General features: G+C 44.2%; 1 pseudogene; it reads right to left on the reverse strand.

Annotated features, from left to right (window-relative positions):
• The window catches only part of LOC125759974 (putative nuclease HARBI1), a 19,493-nt pseudogene extending 10,843 nt beyond the window's left edge, over positions 1 to 8,650 (reverse strand).
• Between the last annotated feature and the right edge of the window lie 1,008 nt (positions 8,651 to 9,658).

Below are 9,658 nucleotides of genomic sequence, written 5' to 3' on the forward strand. Positions count from 1 at the left end.
AGCGAAGCTTGGTAAATGCTGTTTGATCTAGTGTCTTCTTTGTTTCTTTCTTTTTCTTTCTTTCTTTCTTTCTTTTCTTTCTTTCTTCTTCTTTCTTTCTTCTTTCTTTCTTTCTTTCTTTCTTTCTTTTTTCTTTTCTTTCTTTCTTCTTTCTTTCTTCTTTCTTCACTCTTTCTTTTTTCTTTCTTCTTACTTTGGCATTGCATATGCTTCCTCCTAACGTAACGTTTACGCATTTATTATAGGTAAAAGCCGTCCCCGGAACGCTGTTTTCGAGTCAATCAGCTTGACGTCTTTGATGTTCTCTTCAGCTTAGCCAGCTCTACAACGGCCCGACAAAGAAGCATACGCTATCACGAAACGCGGTAAGCAATTCGATTTTTTCGAAGTCGCAATGTTCTTGAATGTGGAGTTCTTGATATCGACTTTACGCGTTGTCCAGCAGATCACTTTTAGTCCGCCAATACGAAATATTTCAATGAAGCGCCCACGGCAAGCTTACTGCTCACCCGTTATTTTTTGCATCTTCGGTATACCGCATTCGTACGCTTGAGTTCATCTTGACTTGAACGAGCGGCCTAGTGGCAAAGGCACCCGCTTTCAAATATCAAACCCCGGCACGGGAAAGAAAATTTATTTCGTTTGATGTATTATTTCTTTGATGCGGGACAGCTGTGGGTGAGGCGGGTTTGTTGGTGAGGGAGGTTTTTAGAAGCACCACTATCACTAACATCACATGTCGGTCAGTACAAGCTTCGCTTGAAAATTCAGGAGCTCTTACCCTGAGCGGTAAATGGAGGCAAGCGAATCTTGGCGTGCTCGCGCCTGACGTACTGCTCACATTTATTTATTTATGTTTACTTATTTATCATTGCTCAATGCTCCCTTGTGTATCCTTCGCCAACCCGGGAATCGGACATCAACCACGTGATTGGCAGCGCAACACTTCAGTTTCTACAAGCGAACGACGGTCATGCGTTCACACCAAAGCAACAACAAAATGTGGCAACGTGAAATGACAAATAACAAAAATAAAAAAAAATTGGCCGCGTATCTGCGTGCTACGCTGCAAATCCCGCCGAAAGACGATAGACGAGCGCTGCGTGAGATATCAGCGCCATCTGGCATACGTCAGGAAACATGAGCTTGTACATCCTTCTTCCGTGGCAGAGGGCGTTCGTCGCTGTCTTGCATTTTCAACGCAGCCGCATTTTAAGCGCGGCCTAAGAAACTAGGGTCTTTAGAATTACGTATCTATGTATTTTCTGTTAAAGGAACGCACTACCTAATGTTTACCTAGTGATGTTGCACCTCAGTTATGCGTAATGTCTGCTTTTTGATCGACAATGTACGCAAGTATGAACCTACAAACCAGTTCAAGATGGCTGGCCCTTGAACAAGTGGTTCAACTTTTGCCGGGTAGCTGAAACGGGTGACAGACAGACAAACAGAAAGACAGACGGACAGACAGACAGGCCAAAATTTCTGCGTTTAAGTTCCCCAAGAATGACTATCGTCTATAAAAAATAAATGGCAAAGACAGCATCATTTTATCAGAGTGGTGAATTGCCGACGAGCATCCGATCGAGAGAGCATGAACAATTGGAAAACGGCGCATACAAGTAGGCATGTGACAGCCGAACCTTGAAGGGCCGCATTTCTGCACGATTTTCGCAGACGACACCGCCACCGATATCTGTGAACCATATCAAGCCTCGCTTGAAAAGGAAAAACACAGTCATGGTGAGCTGTTTTGAGTAAACGACATCTCCGCCAGTGCATGTACCGCAGGCGGGACCTTGTGCGCATTCTATAAAGGACGAGCTTTTCTGCCGCGCGAATTGGTCGAGGTACTCGGACATGTTCCGAACAGGAGACGTGCGTGAGAGCTGCGACCAATGCACAAGAGATCGCAATTGGAAACTAGATCACTCCCTTTTGTGTGTATGCAGATGAAGCTCTTTTTCGGGGAAACTTCCTTTTGCTGTAGAGACTCACGCGTGCTCGAGTTACAGGGATGAAGGAAAGAACGGGAGCTGTTCGAGGGGCTCGTTTCGTGGTTAGACACAATCAAATGTAAGCAATGATACAATTATGGCGAGGACATCATCAGTGGCATTTATTTGTTATTTTGAACTGCAGTTTAGTAACTACTACATGAACTAAATGAAGTAAAATGGACGAAGAATCACACTTCCCATTGGCGTGGAACGAACACGCAACCCTGGAATTACGCGTCTTAAGCTCTACATCTCGTAGAGCATCGTCAACTGTTCTGTTAGCATTCAACCACTTCCGTTCACATCGTCATTTTGGAAATTGGTGCAAACCATGAAAATATTGTCCGACTACAGTGGACACTTCAGCACATCAACTATGAGCTCCTATGAGATATGAAACTCATTCATCACGTCAGGAACGCGGTGACAAATCGTTTTATCCGTAGGATATAGCATGTATTCGCAGGATTGGCTCGGGCATTAGCCATCGATATTGGTCCTGTTAAATCATACTATGTGAATAACGAGGAAAAGGCACTCCCTGAAAGTTTCTGTAACCTTTGTGAGATAAAATGGGAAACGCCAAGCGCGTGCGTGAATGATATCGAGTGCATTAGATGGCAACTAGAAAATTATGATGCGGTCCGCTGAGGCATGTCCAATGTCCAAAAACGTGGAGTTTTAATTAGGACTAGTCTTCGCAGTTTATTAAATGCGAAGCATGTCTGGGCGTTCTCCCTCCAAGAAGCATTTGTTTGCGAACCATTGGGACTTAGGCCGTTTTCTCTCTGCGTTGTATCTAGCCGCCGGCGTCTGGGCGCTCTCCTGGTCGTCTCCATTACTTGTAATATACGAAAATTAGTATCGCAGGGTATCAGTGTACGACGGAGACGATTCTCTGATCATGACATAAATAACGCAAAATACCTGTCGCATGCGTCATGAAGTCCTTTTCCTCAGCCACGTGTGGCACATACACGCATTCCAGCGTTCATATTATGCGGGTATGTGCGACATGTGATTCACAGACTCAGTCAAAATATTAACGGCGAACTTACAGATTAAAACTCAAGGCAATGAGGGAGCTAAAGCCAGAACACCCAACACACCTGGAAGACGCTCGACTGCCATCCACTAGTCCACGTAGTCCATCAGAATAACGCCGTGTTCTCGCATTTCATATGATACTGGGCAATGGCCTCATTCTGACCGAGGATGGCGTCAGATCAATTGAGAGCCGCTTTGTGCCACGCGAAAAAGCCTCCGCTAAGTGCCCTGACGGGAGACGGCAATGCGGACGTCGAGCGCTATAACGCACGACGCCTCGACGCTGCGGACAACGTGTTATATCATCCCGCATGCGATAACAACTGGCTATAGGTACGAGTAGATAAACAGGGATGCCCTGACCAAGGTGGCCAAGATGAACGCAAGCGACATAGATAGCCCTCCTGTTTCAATTTACCTGAGCATCGGCAAGCCTTACATGATCACGGCCAACACTGACGTAAGCGACGGCCTTGATAATGGAAATATGGGCACCTTGTGGTACATCGAGAGTGATGAACAGTCAATTTCTTGCGACTGTGACTTGAATTCCCAAATTCCACGGTAGGCATTGCCGTCTCAGCCAGGAGGAAGCACATCTCTACCATATATCCTCATTAAATTGAAATGGGTGCCCGTGAGACTGCGAACGACCACAACCACGAGATGCGCCAGAAAAATATCTCGTGTGAGAGGCCTCAGTTTTCCCTTGTGCAAGTAAACGCCATAACTCTATGGGTCATTCCATGCGAACTGTCCCAACCTTGGTGCTCGACCACCTGCGATGTACTTGAAAAAAAATATCGGAATATGTATCTAAAGAGAGGTCTTCCACCAATATATGTTTTGCGAAAAAAATAGTAGCGTAATGCTCATGTGAAGTTTTTGAGTAGCTCGATACTGTGGCTCGGAAAATTACTTATTGAAAAATTCGGTATTTCTGAATTAGACCAGGACACGTTTTTTTTTTCTGCAGAACGATGATAGACATTACACATATAAATGTTTCGTCAATTTTGATGCTTCGGTGCTTTTTTTATATTGCCTTAATTATGAGAGATATTGTTTATGTTTGGACTTTTTTATGGAAAGGGTACGCTTAGTGAAATTAAACATTTTATGTTAGACGATGATCATAATGTTGTAAAATGGGCGAAGAATAGTTTTAGCCGCATATAGCGCAAAATAGTGCGTACAGCCGGCGACAAATTTCGAAAAAAGTTAGTTTTAGCCAATGTTCAGTCGTAAATTGATCATTGAGGTGTTCCTAGTAAAAATGCTCCAAATAGCGCATTTATTAGCAACGTGCACTCCCCACAAAATGAAAAACGTTTTATGAAATACATTTTTGTTTTAAGCAAGGAAAAATGTTCGCAAGTTCACTCCCACTTGTGTCTGCCCATGTACGCAATTTTTCCGAGCAGGAAAGTGTCCGAGCAAGAAAGCGTCATTCCTGAGCTGATGGGCGTACATCTAGGCAACATAGTCAGATTTTCTACGTATTTATGAAACGATTTATTTGCCAGTATTAGAAGCGCAGACACTACTAGAGTGTATTTGATTGGATTTCAATGTCCGCTGACAGCGTGCGTAGCGTTCTCGCGCACCTCAGGCAAGTGACACTGTTGTGTTCAATAGGCCGTTAAACAAGCCGTGACGATTTGCCTGTAAACGCTTCGGCAGGCTTAAACGCTATGTACTGCATTTAAAAAGATGGTAGAAAGAACAAAAAATACGTTTTGCTTCACTCCCTCCTTTTCTTATAGTCATTCCGACTGGGAGAAAAACTTAATCCGCTGATCTTTGTTAATCCCTAGGATCGAGTGACGATGACTGAAAACTGAAATGGGAAGATCGGATTGTTATCTTGAACTATCAGTAGTAAAGTGGTGGCTGCTTTGCTCCCAAGACGGACAAGATTTCGCGCGCAAGGAGGAGTATAGTTAAATTTGTTGATTTCTGATGGTGGACTTCTCGCAGAACTGTTGAGGATGAAGCTAGAGTGGCGTTTTTAAGAAGGCTTCAATAAGTGGTTTAAGTAAAGCGTGGAAGCGGCAAAGTGTGAGCATTTCAGGAAGTCACAGCTGCAAAGTCCATCTGTTATAGCTTTACTAAGGCTTCCGATTTTTTACTGGTGATAGCCGCCTGCGAAGTAACACTCAAAATTGAATCTTACATGAATGCACAACTTGCCCTGATCTCAGTTCTGCTTTGTATATAGATCCGAATGCGTCGAAAGACTGTCACCCAGATGAACATAGAGTGATGCATCATTGGCTTTGTCACTTTTGCGCTATGGGTTAATCAGCTGACCGGTCGTGTTTCTTTGCAGGTGTGCATGGTTCGATTGTTTACGCAAGTGTAATGAAAGATCCAGTCGATCTTTTATATGTCGGAATGCATGAATGGCAAAGTCTGGTTGTTTATTCAAGTTTCGTGGATCGATAGCCCTGCATTAACAAGGGTACCACCCGTGGTCGGCAACTGCTATCATACCGAAAGTGAAAGCATCGAAAAAAATAAGCGGAGCTTGCAGTGCGCGATGTTGTTTGCAGCAGTGAGTGCGACTTTGTACTCACGCCGATTGTGCACCGAACGTTTTGTGCCGTCACGAGAAATTCCTTTGAATAATTCTGTCCGAACTATCGTTTGTGGAGAATGAACAGTTTGAGCAGCTCAATGTTTCCTGGATATATTAATTTACTTCATTCCCGAGTACGAAGCCAGACCAACTCGAATAACATAATTTGAGGTGGGCTTGAAGCGGCGGTACTTACGCGTATTTTTAATGGGAATCACATTCGCGTATCTCTTGGCGAGGAGCAGCTCACTTTCTTCAATAGTGGTCTTTGATACCCACATAGCCCTAATGCCGTGCGCATTTTCTTGTGTCCATGTGACGAGCTGCTGCAATGTCAAGATCTGGTTTTCATACGGCTTTTGTAGGCTCGCTGTTGCTGCTAAGCGCTTAACGGCTCCTTCCACGTCATCGCAAGCACTCTTTCCGTGTGATGTTGCGAAGAAGTTCCATTCGGCGGAAATTTCAAAATCCGCTTCGTGGTTGCAAAGACTGATGAAGTTTTTCCTGTTTTTGCACTGAGCGGCGGCCCCTTCGGAAAAGTAGTGAATGTGCCTGATTGGGCGCAGATCTTGTCTGACTTCTAGTATTGCGTCCTGAAATGCAAAGACTGCATTGGTGTTATGATCGAGGCTGTCGGATATCACAACAAAGAATATGATGGAAACTGCATCAGAGCTTCCTTCATTTGATCGGTAGTAAATAACCACTGGATGCAGTGATGCCTGCGTGTTGTCCCAGTGGAATTGCTGTGATGCATCCTGTAAAACAAAGTGATAATTTTCTGCAAAATCCATTACCAGAACTGCTTCATTTTGTGTTAAGCTGTCTAATGTAACGCTCCTGCTGTTTGTTGAAGAAATGATGGCCTTTGAGTTCCTTCAACATCTCCGCGAGCTTTTCAAGGAACTCATCATGTGAAAGAAGAAGGGACTCGAGGCTGCACCGCGTGCCGCTGACCCACTGTTTAACTAAGAAGCTTTTGTTCTCTTCAGCCTCAGTATTTAGATTATTCTGGAGTAAACTTTCGGCAGCCTTAGTGCCTGGGCAACTGCTGCAGTGGTCGAACATGCATGCTTGACTGTTAAGCTGGTATACCGTTGTTCCCAGTAGTTCTTCGCACGTCTCCCTTAATCCAGAAGCGTGGAGCAGGGATCTAAAGTTTTGGTGTTGCGTGCACACGCAGACAGTATGGGTGCCACATCCTCTCGCCAGCACGCATTGTGCAGGTCGAAGGCTGGCAAACGTAAAAATCCACAAGTCAAGTTTGAAGTTTCTTTCCAATTTCAGTGCATTTCTTTGAAATTCATCAGCAGCAAACGTTTTTGATGGCCACGCAGAACGTCTTTTTTTCCCGGGAGGCAGTGCGACACCGAATCGTCTTCATAGAAATTTTGGAGAGAAGACGCTTCTTCGCTTAGAGGCCGACCTTTATTATGTGGCGGCAAGCTCAGTACTCCTGAACGGGACTTGAGTTTTATTGCATCACGTACCTGTCGCTCAGAGGCACCAAAGAACTTCATAAATTTATTGCGTGACCAGGACTGTGGTGCCATTGTGAGGATCTGAATTTCGTTGCTGCGGCTACCCTCTCGCGTGAATTTCTCTTTGTGTTGATTCAGTAGTGAAGCATAGTCATTGAGAAAGAAGGTTTTGCTCTGTTTCATGCACTGCTCTTGATGTCTCGCTGAGCCCCAGATAAGTGCGCATTGTTTGCTTCAAGTTCCTCTGCAGTTTGTTTACTTTGTTCTCTATGTAAATTTCTCTGCGTTCCCGAGCCAGCTTTCGTCTAACAGGGCTTGCCCCTATGCTAACGTGAGCCTCGTTGACTGCATCTGTAACTGCAACAGGCAGGTCATCTACAGCAGGCTCTGCTGACTGATCTTGAACAGGCATATCAAGCTCCAGCGATCGCTTCTTGAAACTTCAAGTTGGTCTTAAGTGAAAACAGCGACGGAGACAGCGCTGGCACAGCTTCTCTCCTGGGACAAATCCCACGGACGGACACTTGTTCACAAGAGACATTGTGATCACTGCAGTGCCGCGAAAATTCACTGCATGCTCCAGAAATGTATTAGAGCACCACTTTGGTGCTAGAAGCGGCGTGTACTTCTTTAAGTACATCATGTAGTGATGGCCGCACACTGTGTTGATGAATTGCTTCTGCTTTGCACAAAACAATAGTAGACGGCGTTGTGGCTCGCTGAAGTCTTGATTATTGACTAAGTACTTCTGCTTAGTCTGCGTGAAATTTTGGCATCATTTAGGTCCCAGGGAGCATGGTGGAAGTGCACGGCCTGTAAACACGAAGAATAAAGTGATTAGGTTTCAATAATATGTGGTTTTTACACTGTCGCATTATTCAACAAAACTGAGAAAAGCTTTTGGTCGCAATTGCCTTCTGTAGCATGGAATTTCTTGTGACAGGACCTGACGACTCATTTTAATTCAATCGGCTGAAAACCTTGCTAAGCAAGTTTACCTACGCAACTACGAAATGACTAAGAGGCATTCCGCAAATGGATACGACGGAATAATCCCGACAGCCGTAAGTTATTTAACATGAATATAAACCTTTTAACCGAAGCTTTCTGTCATTTCGCCTCAAATGAAATGCGGCCTCGACAGCTGAGGCCGTGATCCTGATTTTACTCAACCACGCCACACCGCAGTGACCAGACTTCGTCTGTCCTCTAGTAATACAGCACGTGCGATATAAATATTAAGTTCCTGTGATGTTTATACACAATGAATGTTATAAAAACGGTTAAGACATGAGCACTGACAGCTAATCTTGAACACGTCTTCAATAATAAGCATATGCTTGAAATATCAAAAACATAATTTTTATGCATGGAACACCAGTACGAACCAGTAGCATTTTTAGGCCCTATTGAAAGAAAATGCTCACGTTCATCAAATTTCCTAACGATGACTCTCACAAAACAGGAAAGAGAGATTCATGATCTCAAATGGGTAGGTTTAACGGGAAGCAAAACAAACATACCTTCGCCGGTGCACCCATGGCTCGCAGCAGAGGATTGAGTGCACGCTTCCATGAAAAACCATTTCAATTACATGAAAACAGCTTCTCTAATGGCAGGCACAACTGCTACGTGTCGCAGAGTGATGAGCATCCGTTCCTTAATATGTAGACCGCACTCAGCATATCCACTATTCATTTGTACACATTTGCCAGCCTTGCTTTGACATGGTAGAATCATGTCTGCTAGGACGTATGCTCTAGGCACGTCATCCTTTCTTGTCTGCTACCTGTTTATAGCAGAATAAACATGTTCGTTTGAACGCGATTGTGTTGCAAACTTTGCAGCATATCCACCATCCTGCGCGAGCGATTCTTTTCATGACGACGGCGTATTTCCATAATACTAAATCCTATCGCAGGTAACGGCCTATTGCACACAACAGTGTCGCTTGACTGAGGTGCGCAAGAACGCTATGCACGCTGTCAGCGAACATTGACATCCAATCGAATACACTCAAGTAGTATCCGCGTTTCTAATACTGGCTAGTAAATCACTTCAATAAACACGTAGAAAAGCTGACTATGTTGTCTTGATGTACGCCCATCAGCGCAAGGAGGCTCACACCAGCGCAAGTCGTAGTTACTGCACGGACGCTTTCCTGCGAGGACAGAATGTGTACAAGGGCATACACAGTGGGAGACAACTTCAGCAATTTTTTATTGCTCAAATCAAAAAGTAATTTGATAGCACTTACTCATTTTGTGGGCTGTGCACGTTGCTCATTAATGCGCTATTCGGAGCATTTTTACTAGGAACACCTCAATGTTCAATTTACGACTGAACATTGGCCAAAACTAACTTTTTTGAACGTTTGAAGCCGGCTGCACGCGCTATTTCGCGCTATATGCAGCTGAAACTATTTTTCGCGCATTGTAAACTTCATGGCCATCGTGTAACGCAAATGTTCCTTTTCAGTAATTATAATCTTTCCAGAAAAAAAGTCACAACATAGACCATATTTCTCATAATTAAGCTCATATAAAAAA

This window comes from Rhipicephalus sanguineus, chromosome 9 (assembly GCF_013339695.2).
Source record: "Rhipicephalus sanguineus isolate Rsan-2018 chromosome 9, BIME_Rsan_1.4, whole genome shotgun sequence".
Taxonomy (NCBI): Eukaryota; Metazoa; Arthropoda; class Arachnida; order Ixodida; family Ixodidae; genus Rhipicephalus; species Rhipicephalus sanguineus.